This window comes from Pristiophorus japonicus, chromosome 2 (genome assembly GCF_044704955.1).
Source record: "Pristiophorus japonicus isolate sPriJap1 chromosome 2, sPriJap1.hap1, whole genome shotgun sequence".
Classification (NCBI taxonomy): domain Eukaryota; kingdom Metazoa; phylum Chordata; class Chondrichthyes; family Pristiophoridae; genus Pristiophorus; species Pristiophorus japonicus.
In genome coordinates, this window is record NC_091978.1 from 51,338,440 (window position 1) to 51,357,934 (window position 19,495).

General features: G+C 46.0%; 1 pseudogene; it reads right to left on the reverse strand.

Moving 5' to 3' along the window:
• Positions 1-2,026: 2,026 nt before the first annotated feature.
• Positions 2,027-19,495, reverse strand: part of LOC139238333 (zinc finger protein 850-like) — a 59,611-nt pseudogene continuing 42,142 nt past the window's right edge.

Sequence of the window (19,495 nt, forward strand, 5' to 3'; positions counted from 1 at the left end):
CCTTTCTACCATCTGTTTCTGACTCCATATTACTTCGCCCTGTCTCGCTGCATGGGTTCCCATCCCCCTGCCATATTAGTTTAAACACTCCCGAACTGCATTAGCAAATGTTACCCCCAGGACATCAGTTCCAGTCCTGCCCAAGTGCAAACCGTCCCTTTTGTACAGGTCCCACTTCCCCCAGAACTGGTTCCAATGTCCCAGGAATTTGAATCTCTCCCTCTTTCACCACTGCTCAAGCCATGTATTTATTCTAACTATCCTGCTCCCTCTACTCTGATTAGCACGTGGCACTGGTAGCAATTCAGAGATTACTACCTTTGAGGTCCTACTTTTTAATTTAACTCATAGCTCCCTAAATTCAGCTTGTAGGACCTCTTCCCACTTTTTACCTATATCGTTGGTACCTACATGTACCACGACAACTGGCTGTTCACCCTCCCTCTCCAGAATGCTCTGCAGCCGCTCCGAGACATCCTTGACTCTTGCACCAGGGAGGCAACATACCATCCTGGAGTCTCAGTTGCGGCCGCAGAAACTCCTATCTATTCCCCTTACAATAGAGTCCCCTATCACTATAGCTCTCCCACTCTTTTTCCCATCCTTCTGTGCAGCAGAGCCACCCATGGTGCCATGAACCTGGCTGCTGGTGCCTTCCCCTGGTAAGTCATCTCCCACAACAGTATCCAAAATGATATACCAATACATCCACTATTTCTAGGGCCTATTTCTAGGGATGCAGATTATCACGCCCCGGGGATTTATCGGCCTTCAATCCCATCAATTTCCCTAATACAATTTCCCGCCTAATAAGGATATCCTTCAGTTCCTCCTCCTCACTAGACACTCGGTCCTCTAGTATTTCTGGAAAGTTATTTGTGTCTTCCCTCGTGACCCAAGTATTTGTTCAATTGGTCTGCCATTTCATTGTTCACCATTATAAATTCACCTGAATCTGACTGAATCTACGTTTGTCTTCACTAATCTTTTTCTCTTCACATATCTATAGAAGCCTTTGCAGTCAGTTTTTATGTTCCCAGCAAGCTTCTTCTCCTACTCTATTTTCCCCCTCTTAATTAAACCCTTTGTCCTCCTCTGCTGAATTCTAAATTTCTCACAGTCTTCGGATTTGTTGCTTTTTCTGGCCAATTTATATGCTTCTTCCTTGGATTTAACGCTATCCTTAATTTCCCTTGGTAGCCACGGTTGAGTCACCTTCCCCATTTATTTTTACTCCAGACAGGGATGTATAATTGCTGAAGTTCAGCCATGTGATCTTTAAATGTTTGCCATTGCCTATCCACCGGCAACCCTTTAAGTATCATTTGCCAGTCTATTCTAGTCAATTCACGCCTCACACCATCGAAGTTACCTTTCCTTAAGTTCAGGACCCTAGTTTCTGAATTAACTGTGTCACTCTCCATCTTAATAAAGAATTCTACCATGTTATGGTCACTCTTCCCCAAGGGGCCTCGCACAACAAGATTGCTAATTAGTCCTTTCTCGTTACACATCACCCAACCGAGGACGACCAGCTCCCTAGTTGGTTCCTTGATATATTGGTCTCGAAAACCATCCCTAATACATTCCAGGAAATCCTCCTCCACTGCATTGCTACCAGTTTGGTTAGCCCAATCAATATGTGATCTGTTTACTTGTATGTATTTTTAAAAAATACAAATGCTGAGTGGATTCAAATTTAAATTGAGCCAGGTTTTCAGCTGTGATGCTCTATTCACACATCGAAGGTGCGAGGGATGCTGTGGGACACACACTAAGTCTGAAAGTGATTAACAGACTGGGTTTTGTGTTTAGTGATCCCAGACATGTTACCGACATCTTCCCTCGATACGGGGCACTCTGGCAGGTAGGGGGAGCTGGGACTTGTCCATGAGAGTAACCAAAGATATGAGAACTGAAATTATCTAGAGTTAGAAAGGAGAAAGGCTCAAAAATGGAGCAGTCGTTAACAGGACATTAATTACTCTCCTCTTATCTTGGAGACATCAAAAATCGACACAGTGTGTTATTTGAAATATTAAATTTATAGGGGTTAGGAACATCATCAGAAACAAAACCCAACCATCAGAGTGAGCATGGTTCAGTCCTGATGTGATTAACAGCAGCAATAACCGCAGAATCCAATACCTTCAGTCACTTGTGGACTCGCTGGTGTGTCAGCAGGCTGGATGACTGCGTGAATCTCTTCCCACACTCAAAGCAGGTGAACGGCCTCTCCCCAGTGTGAACTCGCTGGTGTGTCAGCACATGGGATGATTGAGTGAATCCCTTCCCACACTCAGAGCAGATGAACGGCTTCTCCCCAGTGTGAATGCGCTGGTGTTTCTGCAGAGTGGATGACTGAGTGAATCCCTTCCCACACTCGGAGCAAGTGAATGGCCTCTCCCCAGTGTGAACTCGCTGGTGTGTCAGCACATGGGATGATTGAGTGAATCCCTTCCCACACTCAGAGCAGATGAACGGCTTCTCCCCAGTGTGAATGCGCTGGTGTTTCTGCAGAGTGGATGACTGAGTGAATCCCTTCCCACACTCGGAGCAAGTAAATGGCCTCTCCCCAGTGTGAACTCGCTGGTGTTTCTGCAGGGTGGATGACTGAGTGAATCCCTTCCCACACACAGAGCAGGTGAAAGGCTTCTCCCCAGTGTGAACTCGCTGGTGTCTCAGCAGGCTGGATAACAGAGTGAATCCCTTCCCACACTCAGAGCAGGTGAATGGCCTCTCCCCAGTGTGAACTCGCTGGTGTGTCAGCAGGGTGGATGACTGAGTGAATCTCTTCCCACACTCAGAGCAGATGAACGGCCTCTCCCCAGTGTGAACTCGCTGGTGATTCAGCAGGTTGGCTGACTGAGCAAATCCTTTCCCACATTCAGAGCAGGTGAACGGCCTCTCGCCAGTGTGAACTCGCTTGTGTTTCAGCAGGCTGGATAATAGAATGAATCCTTTCCCACACTCGGAGCAGGTAAACGGCCTCTCCCCAGTGTGAACTCGCTGGTGAGTTAGGAGGTGGGATGACTGAGTGAATCCCTTCCCACACTCAGAACAACTGAACGACCTCTCCCCAGTGTGAACTCGCTGGTGAGTTACAAGGTGGGATGACTTAGTGAAACTCTTCTCACACTCAGAGCAGGTGAACGGCCTCTCCCCAGTGTGACTGCGACAATGAATTTCTAGCTCAGATGGAGAAATGAATCCCTTCCCACAGTACCCACATTTCCACGGTTTCTCCATGGTGCGGGCGTCCTTGTGTCTCTCCAGGTTGGACGCTCAGTTGAAGCCTCAGCCACACACAGAACACGTGTACGGTTTCTCCCCGCTGTGAATGGTGCGATGTTTTTTCAGGCTGTATAACTGATTAAAGCTCTTTCCACAGGCAGTGCACTGGAACACTCTCGCTCGGGAGTGTGTGTCTCGGTGCTTTTCCAGTCACACTGATGTTTGAAATCTTTTCCCACAGACACAGCAAACATTTCTCCTTCCACTTTCAAAGGCCGACGATATTGAGGTCTTGATGAATCGAGTGACTTGGTCAGACCTTGACGTGATGATTAGTTTGAGTTTCCCGTCTGCAAATCTCCACTTTTAATACCCTGTAAAAGGAGATTACAGAACTCATCACAGACAGAAGTCAGAAAGCAACTGTGTTCAAGACAGAAAGTCAGAACAGACAATTCTAGTCTCTATGAAACATTCTTTCTTCTCTTGTTCTTCCAAAGCTGTAAATCCCCATCCGACACATTGTTCCTCCTCCCTGTGCTGAAATCTAAACACTTTGCACATCTCAAGACTATTTGTCCTCCGCTCCCAGGTTTTGCCACCAACTCTGGCTGGGTTCAGTTTCACACTCACTGGTTCCCCTCCCTCTCCTCCCCTGAAGGTGCTGACACTGGCTGGGTTCAGTTCCATACTCACTGGTTCCCCTCCCTCTCCTCTGGTGAAGCTGCTGACTCTGGCTGGTTTAGTTCTACACTTGTAGAAAAGCAAAATACTGCAGCTGCTGGAAATCTGAAAAAAAAAATCTACAGGAAATAATCAGGCAGAATCTGTCAGGAGAGAAACAGAGTTAATGTTTCTGGTCGCTATCCTTTCATCAGGACTCCTTCTACACTGTACATTGAACTAAGAATGGTCTCAGGGACCAGTTCTGAGCTCAAGGGCCAAATCTGGAGTCCTCTTGTTACAATTCTGTGGGCTGTAAACCGTAACCTGGCACTTACCAGCGCCTTCAGGAGAGATGCTGAGAAAGCCCCAGTCTGCAGAGAATTAAATCAATGAGCCAATGACTTTCTTTCCTCGTCACTGGGACCTTGAAGCCCCGTCCACTCTTTCTTCTTTACAAAGATGGCCGCGCATGCACTTTACAGCTCGATGAAACAAAATTACACATTCTCAGCATTCCTTTACAAACATAGTGGCCGTTAGACTGAGCCTGTTACTGGAGTTTGGTGGCAGATTTGAGGCCCTCCTGTATGGCTCAGAGACGTGGACCATGTACAGTAGACACCTCAAATTGCTGGAGAAATACCACCAACGATGTCTCCGCAAATCCCCTGGGAGGACAGACGCACCAACGTTAGCGTCCTCGACCAGGCCAACATCCCCAGCATCAAGGCACTGACCACACTCGATCAGCTCCGCTGGGTGGGCCACATTGTTCGCATGTCTGACACGAGACTCCCAAAGCAAGCGCTCTACTCGGAACTCCTACACAACAAATGAGCCCAAGGTGGGCGGAGGAAACGTTTCAAGGACACCCTCAAAGCCTCCTTGAAAAAATGCAACATCCCCACCGACACCTGAGAATCCCTGGCCAAAGATCGCCCGAAGTGGAGGAAGTGCATCCGGGAGGGCGCTGAGCACCTCGAGTCTCTCCGAGAGCATGCAGAAACCAAGCGCAGACAGCGGAAGGAGCGTGCGGCAAACCAGTCCCACCCACCCTTTCCTTCAACTACTCTGTCCCACCTGTGACAGAGACTGTAATCCCTATATTGGACTGTACAATCATCTAAGAACTCACTATTAGAGTGGATGCAAGTCTTCCTCGATTTCGAAGGACTGCCTATGATGATGATGATGATGATGTTATCGGAAAATGTCCTGGAGCTGTAAACTCGGAACTTGTAGGTTCTTATCCTGGCCTTGCAGCCTGCACAAGGTACTGATGAAGGCCGCCCGCCGCGTCCATTACTCCACTGTGGCTCGTCGCCTCACCTCCCATAAATCCGCGTCTCCAGTTTCCGTCCGTTTCCGCCGCTCGCACACCTCTGATCAGTCATACTGCGCATGCTCCAAATACCGCCTGCGTGCTGGGCTTCTGTCGTGTGAACCGGGCACATTCTCCCGCGCGCGGTATGTTGGGTAAAAGCCCCGCCATTGGAAGCATAAATTAATGAGTGACAATGGCTTTCTGTGATCCCACTTGCGAGAACATTAATGAATAGTTCACACGGAATCCCCACCGCACTGACACTGCGATGGTTCAGTCCTGGGTATGATTAATAACAGAATCCAAACCCCTGCAGTCACATGTAAACTTATTGACGTCTCAGCAGGTGGGGTGTATTTCTTCCCACACACACGATATTGAAACAGTCTCACTACGCTGAACGTGCATTCGGCGCTTTGAACATTGAAAGCTTTTCTCCCAGTCAGAGAATTTAAAGCAACTGTTCTCAATGTGGACACTCTGGAGTGCCAACAGACAATGGAGTGAATCCCTTCCCACATGTGAAGTATCTAAAGAGTCTCTCTTCGGTGTGACTGAGCTGGTGTGTCAGTAAATTGGATTATCAATTAAATCCCTTTCTACGTAAAGAACACTGAACGGATTCTCCCCATTACGAATATGATAGTGTGGTAATAGTTGAGATGAGCAGACGAACCTTTTTCCACACTCTACACTTCCCAATGTGAATGTATTCATGAATTTCCACCTCAGATGGGCAACTAAATTCGTTTCCAATGTCCCCACATTTGCACTATTGATTCAGATGGGCACACGAGTCAAACAGGCTAGACGATTAGTTCAAGGTGCGAGCACACACAGAACATGTGCGCTGTTGTTGTTTGCTGAACCGACCTCTGCCTTCACCAACTGGAGCATGACCCCCCCTACTGAACATCAAGCCATAATTTCCCAGACCGTCACCGACCTCATCTCCTCTAGAGATCTTCCCTCCACAGCCACCAATCTCACAGTTCCCCGACCCTGCACAGCCCGCTTCTATCTCCTTCCCAAGATCCACACACAGGACTGCCCCAGTAGACCCATCATTTCAGCCTGTTCTTGCCCCACAGAACTTATTTCTTCCTATCTCCACTCTATTTTTTCCTCCCCTTGTCCACTCTCTTCCCACCTACATCCATGACTCCTCCGACACCCTCGTCATTTTAACAGTTTCCAGGCCCCAACCATCTCCTTTTCACCATGGGCATCTAATCCCTCTACTCTTCCATCCCCCATTAGGCTGGCCTGAGAGTACTCTGCTTCTTCATCCACCACCACCCTCCTCCACCTGGCTGAACTTGTTCTCACATTGAACAATTTCTCCTTTAACTCCATTCACTTTCTCCAAATTAAAGGTGTTGCTATAGGAACCCACATGGGTCCTAGCTCTGCCTGCCTTTTGGTGGAATAGGTGGAATGTTCTTTGTTCCAGTGCTACGCGGGTCCTATCCCTCACCTCTTCTTCCAGTACATTATTGACTGTGTCGGTGCCGTTTCCTGCTCTCGCCCTGAACTTGAAAATTTCATTCACTTTGCATCCAATTTCCACCCTTCCCTCACTGACTCTGCCCTTCCTCGACTTCTCTATCTCTGGGGATAAGCTTTCAACCAGTATCCACTATAAACCCACTGACTCCCACAGCTACCTGGACTACACTTCCTCCCACCCTACATCCTGTAAGTACTCCATTCCATTCTCCCAGTTTCTCCATCTCGGTCACATCTGCTCTGACAACGCCACCTTTCACACTAGTGCCTCTGATGCCTTCCTTTTTCCTCAATAGAGGATTCTTCTCCACCATGGTACTCGACTATGTCTGTTCTACTTTCCACACCTCTGCTCTCACCCCTTTCCCTCCCTCTCAGAACCCTCACCTTTCACCCCACCAGCCTCCACATTCAACGGATCATCCTCCGCCATTTCTGCCACCGCCAGCGTGATCCCACCACCAATCACATCTTCCCTTCCCCTCGCAGCGTTCCAAAGGGATCGTTCCCTCAGCGACACCCTGGTCCATTCCACAGTCACCCCGGTCCATTCCGCAGTCACCCCCAGCACCCCTTCCCACCGCACCTTTCCGTGCAAGCACTGGAGACGCAACACCTGCCCTTTTACCTCCTCCCTTCCCACTATCCAGGGCCCCAAATACTTCTCCCAGGTAAAACAGCAATTTACTTGTACTTCTTTCAATTTAGTATACTGTATTCGCTACTCACAATGTGGTCCCCTCTACATTGGGGAGATCAATCGTAGATTGGGTGACCGCTTTGCGGAGCACCTCCTCTCAGTCCGCAAGTGTGACCCCGAGCTTACAGTCGTGTCACTTTAATTCTCCATTGCATTCCCACTCTGACCATAGTCTCCTACACTATTCCAATGAAGCACAACGCAAGCTCGAGAAACAGCACCTCATCTTTCGTTTAAGCACTTTACAGCCTTCTGGACTCAACATAGAGTTCAAAAATTGCAGAGCGTAACCACTGCCAATCTTTGGCTCCCTTTCCCCTCAGAGCCTGTTTCTTTCTTTTTATTTTACTTGTCTCTAATGGCAGTTGGCCATTATCCCACCATTCACACCCTATCTTGACTAATGTTTTTCTAACTCCTGACATTACTATTTGAATTTGGGCCATCATCCCTTTTGTCTCTCTAATCTCTCCTGTCTTCCAACCTATCACAGACCTTCCCTTTGGTTCTTTCTTCCCCTCCCCCTTACAGTGCTTGTTAAGAATCTGTTCTTTCACACACTCTCCAATTCTGACAAAGAGTCAGTGACCCGAAACGTTAACTCTGCTTCCTCGCCACCGATGTTGCCTGACATGCTGAAATTTCCAGCATTTTCTGTTTTTATTCCTGTTTCTCCCCCACTGTGATTGGTGTTTTCCTTCTATATCCAAAGGCCGATGATATTCAGGTCCTGATGAATCAGGTGAAGCTGTCGGATTTTGATGTGATGTTTGGTTAGAGCTTTCTAAATTGCAGATCCTGCCTTTCCAATACCCTCAAATGGTGTTTACAAAGGTTGTTACTTAAAGTGCAGGATAGAAATTCGGAACAAACAATTCTAGATTCTATGGAGCATTCTGTCCCCTGCTGTCCCTCCTAAGCTATAAATTCCCCATTCGAAACATAGACAGGGTCTAATGCAATATAAACAGAGATGTGGTCTGGTGCAGTCATAACTGTGATAAGGTCTAGTGCTAAGCTCTAATGTAAACAGAAACCAGGTCTAGTGCTTTAATAACTGAGACAGGGTCTTAACTAATATAGAGACAGGGTCTCGTGTAATAGAAACAGAGACATGATCTAATGCAATAATAACTGAGACAGGGTCTAGTGTAATATAAACAGAGACAGGGTCTAGTGTAATTTACAGAGACAGGGTATTGGCATTAATAACAGAGCAATAACTGAGACAGCTTAGTATAATAAAAACAGAGAGAGTCTAGTGTAATATAAATTGAGACAGGGTCTAGTGTAACAAAGAGAGTCATAGCATCATAGAAATTTACAGCACAGAAGGCAGTCATTTCAGCCCATTTTGTCCTTGCAGACCGATAAAGTGCTGTCCAGCCTAATCCCACTTTCCAGCTCTTGGTCTGTCACCTTGTAGATTATGGAATTTCAAATGCATATCCAAGTACTTTTTAAATGTGATGAGGGTTTCTGCCTGTACCTCCTTTTTAAGATATCGAATTCCAGACCCCCACCACCCTCTGGGTGAAAAATATTCCCCTCAAATCCCCTCTAAACCTCCTAACAATCACTTTAAATCGATGCCGCCTCTGCTAAGGGAAACAGGACCTTACTATTCACTCTATCTAGACCCCTCATAATTTTATACATCACAATCAGATCTTCCCTCAGCCTCCTCTGTTCCAAAGAAAACAACCCCAGCCTATCCAATCTTTCCTCATAGCCAAAATTCCCCAGTCCAGCTGTGTGTGTGCGCGCGAGGGGATTCAAACAGTCATCCTGTCTGTGAGACTGAGACTATACCTACACACACACACATATTCCCCTTTTGAAAGTTACAATTGAATCTGCTTCCACCACCCATTCAGGCAGTACATGCCAGATCATAACTCGCTGTGTAAATAAATGTCTCCTTATTTCCCCTATGGATTATTTTGCAAATTATCTGACATCTGTGTCAGATTTTGTGTGTCCTTCTCACACATTGCTTTTCCTCCCATCTTTGTATCGTCAGCAAACTTGGCTACGTTATACTCAGTCCTTTCTTCCAAGTCGTTAATCTGGATTGTAAATAGTTAGGGTCCCAGCACCGATCCATGCGGCACCCCACGAGTTACTGATTAACAGAAAACTGAGATTCGGGATAAATGGTTCATTCTCAGGTTGGCAGTTAACCAATCCTCTATCCATGCTAATATATTACCCCCAATCCCATGAACTTTTATCTTGTGGCATCTTATCAAATGCCTTCTGGAAGTCCAAATACACCACATCCACTGGTTCCCCTTTATTCACCCGGTTTGTTACATCTTCAAAGAATTCCAGCAAATTTGTCAAACTTGACTTCCCCTTCATAAATTTATGCTGACTCTGCCTGACCAAATTTTGCTTTTCCAAATGTACTGCTACTTTAATAATGGACTCCAGCATTTTCCCAGCCACAGATGTTAGGCTTACTGTAGCCCCCCTCCCTGATTCCAGCCCCAGCTCGCTCAGCTGCACTCCTCTGGGGACAGCACGTCACAATCGGCTCTGGCTCGCCTGAGCTGGACACCAGGCCCCACCCCTTGCTGCGCCGCCATTGGTTGGAGGACCCGCCACCCAGGCTCTTCCTATTGGTCCGAGCTCCTGTTAGTCAGGCCGTACCGGCCGAAAGAGTGAGATCCAGCCTAATTCCATTCCCCAGCTCTTGGTCCACAGCCTTGTTGTTTATGGCACTTCAACTCCTTCCGCCACCTGGAAATTGCAAAAGGAAACTGCAAATGTAACACCCCTATTCAAAAAAGGAGGCAGACAAAAAGCAGGAAACTATAGACCAGTTAGCCCAACATCTGTGGTTGGGAAAATGTTGGAGTCCATTATTAAAGAAGTAGTAACAGGTCATTTGGAAAAGCAAAATTTGGTCAGGCAAAGTCAGCATGAATTTATGAAGGGGAAGTCATGTTTGACAAATTTGCTGGAATTATTCGAGGATGTAACGAACAGGGTGGATAAAGGGGAACCAGTGGATGTGGTGTATTTGGACTTCCAGAAGGCATTTGACAAGGTGCCACACAAAAGTTTACTGCACAAGATAAAAGTTCACAGGGTTGGGGGTAATATATTAACATGGATAGAAGATTGGCTGACGAACAGAAAACAGAGTTGAGATAAATGGTGCATTCTCTGGTTGACAATTAGTAATGAATGGGGTGCCACAGGGATCAGTGCCAGGACCCAACTATATACAATCTATATTAACGAATTGGAAGAGGGAATGGAGTGTAACGTAGCCAAGTTTGCTGACGATACAAAGATGGGAGGAAGGGTAATGTGTGAGGACATAGAGAGACTGCAGGAGGACATAGACAGGCTAAGTGAGTGGGCAAGAATTTGGCAGATGGGAGTATAATGTTGGAAAATGTGAGCTCATACACTTTGGCAGAAAAAAAATCAAAGAGCAAGTTATTATTTAAATGGAGAAAGATTGCAAAGTGCTGCAGTACAGCAGGACCTGGGGGTAGTTGTGCATGAAACACAAAAGGATAGTATGCAGGTACAGCACGTGATCAGGAAGGCCAATGGAATCTTGGTCTTTATTGCAAAGGGGATGGAGTATAAAAACAGGGAAGTCTTGTTACAGTTATACAGGGTATTGGTGATGCCATACCCGGAATACTGCATGCAGCTTTGGTTTCCATATTTACGAAAGGATATACTTGCTGTGAAGGCAGTTCAGAGAAGGTTCACTAGGTTGATCCCAGGGATGAGTGGGTTGACTTATGAGGAAAGGTTGAGTAGGTTGGGCCTCTACTCATTGGAATTCAGAAGAATGAGAGGTGATCTTATAGAAAGATTATGAGGGGGCTTGACAAGGTGGATGCAGAGAGGATGTTTCCACTGGTGGGGGAGACTAGAACTAAAGGGCATGATCTTAGAATAAGGGGCTGCCCATTTAGAACTGAGGTGAGGAGAAATTTCCTCCGAGGGTTGTGAATCTGTGGAATTCGTTGCCTCACAGAGCTGTGGAAGCTAGGACATTAAATATATTTAAGACAGAAATAGACAGTTTCTTAAACAATAAGGGGATAACGGGTTATGGGGAGCGGGCAGGGAAGTGGAGCTGAGTCCATGATCAGATCAGTCATGATATTGAATGGCGGAGCAGGCTCGAGGGGCCTTATGGCCTACTCCTATTTCTTATGTTCTTATTAAGGAGCTGGTTCTCCCCGGTTGTTCATGATGGGCAGCAAGAGGGAGATGAACACCACCAGGCCAATAACCCATTTCTATCACTGCAGGATTGCCTGGGCCTTCCCCAAAGGACTGGACCTGGACCTTGGCCCACAAGCATTCTCATGGGAACTAGGCTGCAAGGAGGCATTCCTTGCTCTTCAGCCCCGTCTCCCAACCCTTGTCTTATTTGCTGTGATTATTCCTGTTCAACCTGAAATGTAAACTCACTTAAAACATTTCAATTCTTGGGGTAATTCTCAACTAAGGATTCCTTCTTTTGTTTACTCACAGTCTGAAGTCACACTTTGTCTCCTCGATGGCTTTTCCCCGATTGTGAACTCTTCAGTTACAATTCGATGAATTAAAGCAATGAATTTTGTAAACAAACTGTTTTCTGTCTCCACAGATTACGATCAATTTACAAGCTGAATTCTGGAAACAAATTGTTTTGAGCACCAGAAATCCTGAGTTTCAAAACTGAGTTATGCTGACAAATGATTTTTATGTCCACAGATTCTGAAGACTTTGGTAAACTTTAAACAAACTTGCCCCTTACGTAGAGAGCTTTTCAGCATCTGCACTTCAGCTACTGGTGAAACCCACTTCCCTTTTAGTTGCCATGGTTTTCCCTATGATGTCATGTGACATAACCTCCTCAGTTAGAATGTAGAAGCTGAATCAGGCCCAGGTTGAGAGCCCATATAAGGACTACAAGCTGTTTGAGGCTGGCTTGGATTAAGCACAGAGCTGAAATACATTGGGAGAAATTTTAATCCAAGCTGCCGTCAGGAAACTGATGGGATCTGGTTCCACGCTGGTTTCGCACCCCGCCCAATCCCACTCTCCATTGAAGTCATCGTGTGGAGCATAAACACCGGCATAGACCTGATGGGCCGAATGGCCTGTAAATTCTACGTAATTGCATATACAAGTACTTTTTAAATGCGATGTGGGTTTTTGCCTCTACCTACCTTTCAGACCCACAGTGCCCTCTGGGTGAAAAATTCTCAACTCCCCTCGAATCCTTCTACCAATTACTTTAAATCTATGCCCACTGATTATTGATCTCTCTGCAAAAGTAAATAGGTCCTTCCTATCCACTCTCTCAGCACCACATCATATTAGACATAAATCTAGGCCGACACTCCAGTGCAGTGCTGAGAGAGTATGCTACACTGCCGGTGCTGCTGTCTTTCAGATAAGACGTTAAACCAAGCTCCCATCTGCCCCCTCAGTTGGGTGTAAAAGATTCCATGGTGCAATTTTGAAGAACAGCAGGAGAGTTATCTCTGGTGTCCTGGCCAATATTTATCCCTCAAATCAATATAATAAAAACAGTTTATCTGGTCATTATCAGATTGCAGTTTGTGGGAGTTGCTGTGTGCAAATTGGCTGCCACGTTTCCCAAACTACAACAGTGATTATACTCCAAAAGTACTTCATTGGCTATAAAGCGCTTTGAAATGTCCAGTGGTCATGAAAGACACTATATAAATGCAAGTCTTTCTTTTTCAATTAGGTCGCCCCTCAGTCTCCTCTGTTCCAAAGAAAACAACCCGAGCTAATCCAATCTTTCCTCCTAGCTAACATTCTCCATTCCAGGCAACATCCTCGTAACTCTCCTCTGTATTCTCTCTAGTGCAATCACATCTTTCCTGTAATGTGGTGACCAGAACTGCTCACAGTATTCTAGCTGTGGCCTAGTGTTTTATACAGTTCAAGCAGAACCTCCCTGCTCTTGTATACTGTGCCTCAACTACTGCATTATCCTGGTCTACTTTTGCTGTTACTGCTTCAAAGAATTCCATAAGGTTGGTCAACATGACGTTCCCTTTTGAAATCCATGCTGACTACTCTTAATGGGGAGATGTTCAAGCCCTCCATACAGTAGCATTCTCCTGGTGTACTCTACAGTGGAGTACTACTCTCCAGCATGGTTATCAAGTCCACATTAAATCCATTGATGTCCAGTTGAATTTTACTATGAGAATTATCACCAGTATGCTTTTATCGACACCAACACCTTGCCTCCCCGTGCTTGCAAACATCGCACCACCACACCTACGCTGTGAATATGCAATCTCCAGACAATACAACCGCTACACCAGCAAAGACATGCCGATCCAGGCCGACTTGAACGATCTACCACTAACCCATCTCAAATCTAGAAGGGCATTTTGGACCTTCAAAGCCCTTCAGCAATCTCTTCACAGCCTTGATGACCGATGAGAAAATGTTTGGAAGAACTGCGACATAGGGAATGGATTTCTAGAGGACCCCACAGTACAACCTGTAGGATCAAACCTACCTCACAAACAGTGGACAACCATCAACTGCTTCAGAACTGGTCATGGTAGATACTGCCACCTTCTCCATTGATGGAAGATTAAAGCATCTGCATCATGCAACTGTGGAGCTCCTAATCAGACCCTGGAGCACATCATTGAGCACTGCTCTCACAGGAAATTTGCAGGCAGCCTACAAGATATCCATGCTGTTACACCAGAAGATTTGGCCTGGATAGCCAACTTGGATATTAATATTTGATTTGCTTTGCTACTGCCATATGAAAGAAGACGACGACTATTCTTAAATTATATTTTCGGTTTCTAAAAGTTTTTCTATTACATCTTTAAGTATAGATTTCATCATCTTTCCCACCACTGTCATTAGACCAGCTAGCTTGTCGTTTCCTGGAATAGTTCTGTCTCAATTATTAAATATAACATTAAAAGATATATCTTCTCCAACTCTGACTAGCTTATTCTGTCTGATATCTCCTCCTATCTGATCTAAACCAACCCCACAGGCCCAGAAAGATTAAACTCAGCCCGTTACTTGGATTGGACTTGTCTCCATTCCTGTGCCGAGGGGATTGCTGCACCAGACGAAGGGGCAACATTCAGGGCTCTCAATTCTCCACCAATTCCCATTCCCCTTCTTTCTGGCGAATAATGGAGGTGCCACTGTGTGTAATGTACAAGTCAGTAAGTACTGCAGCGAGGATTAATCAGCACTTTCTCACTGGAGATGTTAATCGGTGGAACCTTTCAGACACTGAATTGTAGATTTTGTATCAACGATCAATTTAGGATTGGAGTAAAAGTTCATAATTTTATTGTAATGTAATGTAATTAAGCTAGCATCAGTAATGGTGACCATGAAACTACCAGATTGTCATAAAAACCCATCTGCTTCACTAATGTCCTTTAGGGAAGGTAATCTACCGTCCTTACCTGGTCTGGCCTATATGTGACTCCAAATCCACAGTAATGTGGTTAATTCTCAACTTTCAAATGGCATAGCTATCCACTCAGTTGTAGCTACGACAAAGTCAGCACTGTGGGAGTACCTTCACCACACAGACTGCAGCAGTTCAAGGCAGCGGCTCACCCACCATCTTCTCAAGGGCAGTTAGGAATGGGTAATAAATGTTCGCCTCGCCAGTGGCGCCCACATCCTAGCAACGAATAAATAAAAAAAAATCAGCTAAATATCCATATTAAACCAGTTATAAGGGTTGTCATCAGCAGACACTGGTTCAATCCTGGATGTGATTAACAGCAGCATCCAACCCCTGCAGTCACTTGTGAACTCGTTGGTGTGTCAGCAGCTGGGATGATTGAGTGAATGCCTTCCCACACACGGAGCAGGTAAACGGCCTCTCCCCAGTATGAACTCGCTGGTGTTCAGTGAGGTTGGATGAGTGCCTGAACCTCTTCCCACAGTGAGAGCAACTAAACGGCCTCTCCCCAGTGTGAACTCGCTGGTGCGTCAGCAGGTGGGATGATTTTGCAAATCCCTTCCCACACACAGAGCAGGTGAATGGTCTTTCCCCAGTGTGAATGCGTTGATGTTTCATCAAATCCTTTGTGCTTTTAAAGCTCTTGTCACAGTCAGAACATTTAAACGGTCTGTTATCAGTGTGAACAAGTTGGTGTTCAGTGAGGTGGGATAAATAAGTAAATCCCTTCCCACACACAGAGCAGGCGAACGGCCTCTCCACAGTGTGAGTGTGTCGGTGTGTCAGAAGGCTGGATGACAGAGGGAATCCCTTCCCACACACAGAACAGGTGAATGGCCTCTCCCCACTATGAACTCTCTGGTGTCTCAGTAGATGCCTTGTGGTTTTAAAGGTCTTCTCACATTCAAAGCATTTAAAAGGTCTCTCATCAGTGTGAACAATTTGGTGTGAAGTGAGGTTGGTTAAAGAAGTGAATCCCTTCCCACAGATGGTGCAGGTGAATGGCCTCTCCCCAGTGTGAACTCGCTGGTGTGTCAGAAAGGTGGATGACCGAGTGAATCCCTTCCCACATACGATGCAGGTGAATGGCCTCTCCCCAGTGTGACTGCATTGGTGTTCAATGAGGTTGGATGATTGTCTGAACACCTTCCCGCAGTGAGAACAATTGAACTGTCTCTCAGTGTGAACGAATTGGTGTTTAACCAGGTCCTCGGAGCTTTTAAAGCTGTTCCCACAGTCAGAACAGTTAAACGGCCTCTCATCAGTGTGAACTCGCTGGTGTCTCAGCAGGTGGGACAAAAAATGGAATCCCTTCCCACACTCTGAGCAGGTGAACGGCCTTTCCCCAGTGTGAGTACTTTGGTGTTTCAGCAGGTTGGATGACAGAGCGAATCCCTTCCCACATTTAGAGCAGGTGAACGGCCTCTCCCCAGTGTGACTGCGTCGATGAATTTCTAGTTGAGACGGGTAATTGAATCCTTTCCCACAGTCCCCACATTTCCACGGTTTCTCCATGGTGCGGGTGTCCTCGTGTCTCTCCAGGTTGGACGATCAGTTGAAGCCTTGTCCACACACACAACACATGTACAGTTTCTCCCCGCTGTGAATGGTACGATGTTCATTCAGGCTGTGTAACTGGTTAAAGCTCTTTCCACAGTCAGTGCACTGGAACACACTCATTCTAATGTATGTCTTGGTGCTTTTCCAGTCACATTGATGTTTGAAATCTTTTCCCACAGACAGAACAGAAAAGAAACATTTCTCCTTCCACATTCAAAGACCGATTATATTCAGATCCTGAAGAATCGAGCGAGTCGGTTTGGTTTGGGTTTCCCGTCTGCAAATCCTCTATCTAATTTCCTGTAAAACCAGTTTACAAAAGTCATCACTAAGTATAGGACAGAAATTCAGAGCAGACATTTGAACGATACAGCACAGAAGCAGGACATTCGGCCCATCATAACTGTGCCAGCTCTCTAAATTTATTCATTGGATGTGGGAGTCACCGGCAAGGCCAGCATTTATTGCCCATTCTAGAGAAGGAGGTTGTAGAAATGTGCAGGATATGGCAACATAAGATGGGAAGACCTGAGTGTAAGGTTAAGGTGCCTTGAACATAGAAATTAATTACCAATTGAAATTGAAGTTCAGTCAATCTTTCCTTAGCATCGCCAGTAACAAGAATAAACTAATCATTAGGGCAGACGAATGTGTAATCAAAGAGATGGGACAGATTATAGAATAGTATAAACCAGGAGGGGAAACCCCACCTAGGCAGTGAGAACCTAGGAACCACTCTCGAAAGAAGCTGGACCTTAAAGCAGGACACGAGAGAAGCCGGACCTTAAGCTAGGAGCTTAAAGCAAGACACCAGTGGTGGAGATTGATCACCTCTGTTAATGGGTAATACGAGCACAAGTAGTGAGGCTTGTGCGCTATTTTATACATTGTTTGTACTTTAATTCTATTTTGGGAAATAAAGTTTATTTTGCTTAAACGCAAGGTTTGTCGACAACTTTCATTCAATACTCGAAGTCCCACCAAATTGTTGCGACTGTAGTGACTAAATACCCACCGAGTAAACAGTCTACAAACCTACAGTGAGTTTTGGGCAACAGAGGTGCAGTGCCACCTTTTCAGAGGGCATTTAAGAGTCAACCACATAGCTGTGGGTCTCGAGTCACATGTCGGCCAGATAGGTTTTTACAACAATCCGGTAGTTTAATGGTCACCATTACTGATACTAGCTTTCTATTCCAGAATTATTTATTAACTGAATTTAAATTCCCAAGCTGCGGTGGTAGGATTTGAACTCATGTCTCCGGGTCGCTGGATTACTAGTCCAGTGACATAACCCCTATGCTACCCTACCCATCTTTGAAAGATGCGTAGAGTAGCAATTAATCCCACTCCCCTGCTCTTTTCCCATAGCCCTGCAAATGTTTACACTTCACAAGTATTTATCCAATTCTCTCTGTTCCTGTACCAAGATGGCCACACAGGCACCGTAACCCAGGCCTGTCCCCAGGGAGAAAGCCACTAGCAAGATGGCGGCCAGTCACCCCGCTCACCCGAACCCATCACCGCGGTGCAGACACAAGGCCTGTGGGCTTTCGGGCCGTTATTCGGGGCCTGAGGCCACCACCAAGTGTTTATGAAGCTTCCCAGACCACCCAGGGATCCAATTCCTCCCCTGTGCCCACAATCTCGTACCTCCTCCCGGCACGGTGTCTTCCGCCTTAGACTATCTCCACCACTGGCACAGCGCATGCTCAGAGCAGAGTCAAGTCTCACGCTTGCAACCTGGACTCCTGTAATTATGGATAGGGCTCTTTCTGCTGCAGGAGGAATTCTGGGTAAACACCCCACCATTGGAAGGTGAAGAGAACATTTATTTTTTTTGGCATCCGATTGAGATTGGGTCTTTTTCCCCTGCTTGTAGGGATGACAACAAGTTGCCCCAGTGTCACCAAACGGTAACAAAAACCTTTAAGGCAAGTGCCCTCCTACACCACAAATATGAAACAGTAAAAACTATGTACAAACAAATAATAAGTAAATCATAATGTAATTGCGAGGATATATCATCTCCTTAACCTGCGGTGTCCACCGGTCCCAGAAGTTATCAAGTGTACCGGTGGACATTACATGTTCCCTCTCCCGGGCTACATGGGCAAGATCGCTGAAAAGTGGCAGGCAGCCAGAACGACCTCCCAATGGACCATTCTGTAACTAATTTTTTTTTAAAAAGTCAGATCCATGAGCAGGTCCAGTAGAAGATCTCGTGATTTACCCACCCACCCACTCACCCTACCACGCTCTGCACCGAGCGGCAGAAGATTTGGGGTTAAAGTGATGATGATGAAAGTGTATCCAAAACCGAGGAGCGGTCCCTACAGATACAGGGGCTGCAAACTCTCTCACTGAATATATACATGGCCCATAGAATCATAGAAATTAACAGCATGGAAGGCAGCCATTTCGACCCATCGTGTCTGTGCCAGCCGACAAAAAGCTATCAGCCCAATTCCACCAACCAGCTCTTGGTCCATAGCCTTGTAGGATATGGCATTTCAAGTGCATATCCAAGTAAATGGGTGAGGCTTTCTGCCTATACCACCCTTTCAGGCAGTGAGTTCCAGACCCCCACCACCCTCTGGGTTAAGAAATTTCCCCTCAAATTCCTTCTAAATCTCCTACCAATTAATTACTTTAAATCTATGCCCTCTGGTTGTTGACCCCTCTGCTAAAGGAAATAGGTCCTTCCTGTCCGCTCTATCTAGGCCCCTCATAATTTTATACACCTCAATAAGATTTCCCCTCAGCCTCCTCTGTTTCAAAGAAAAGAAACCCAGCCTATCCAATCTTTCCTCATAGCTAAAATTCTCCAGTCCAGGCAACATCCTCGTAAATCTCCTCTGTACCTTCTCCAGTGCAATCACATCTTTCCTGTAATGTGGTGACCAGAACTGCACGTAGCACTCTAGCTGTGGCCTAACTTGTGTTTTATACAGTTCAAGCATAACCTCCTTGCTCTTGTATGCTATGCCTTGGCTAATAAAGGCAAGTATTCTGTATGCCTTCTTAACCACCC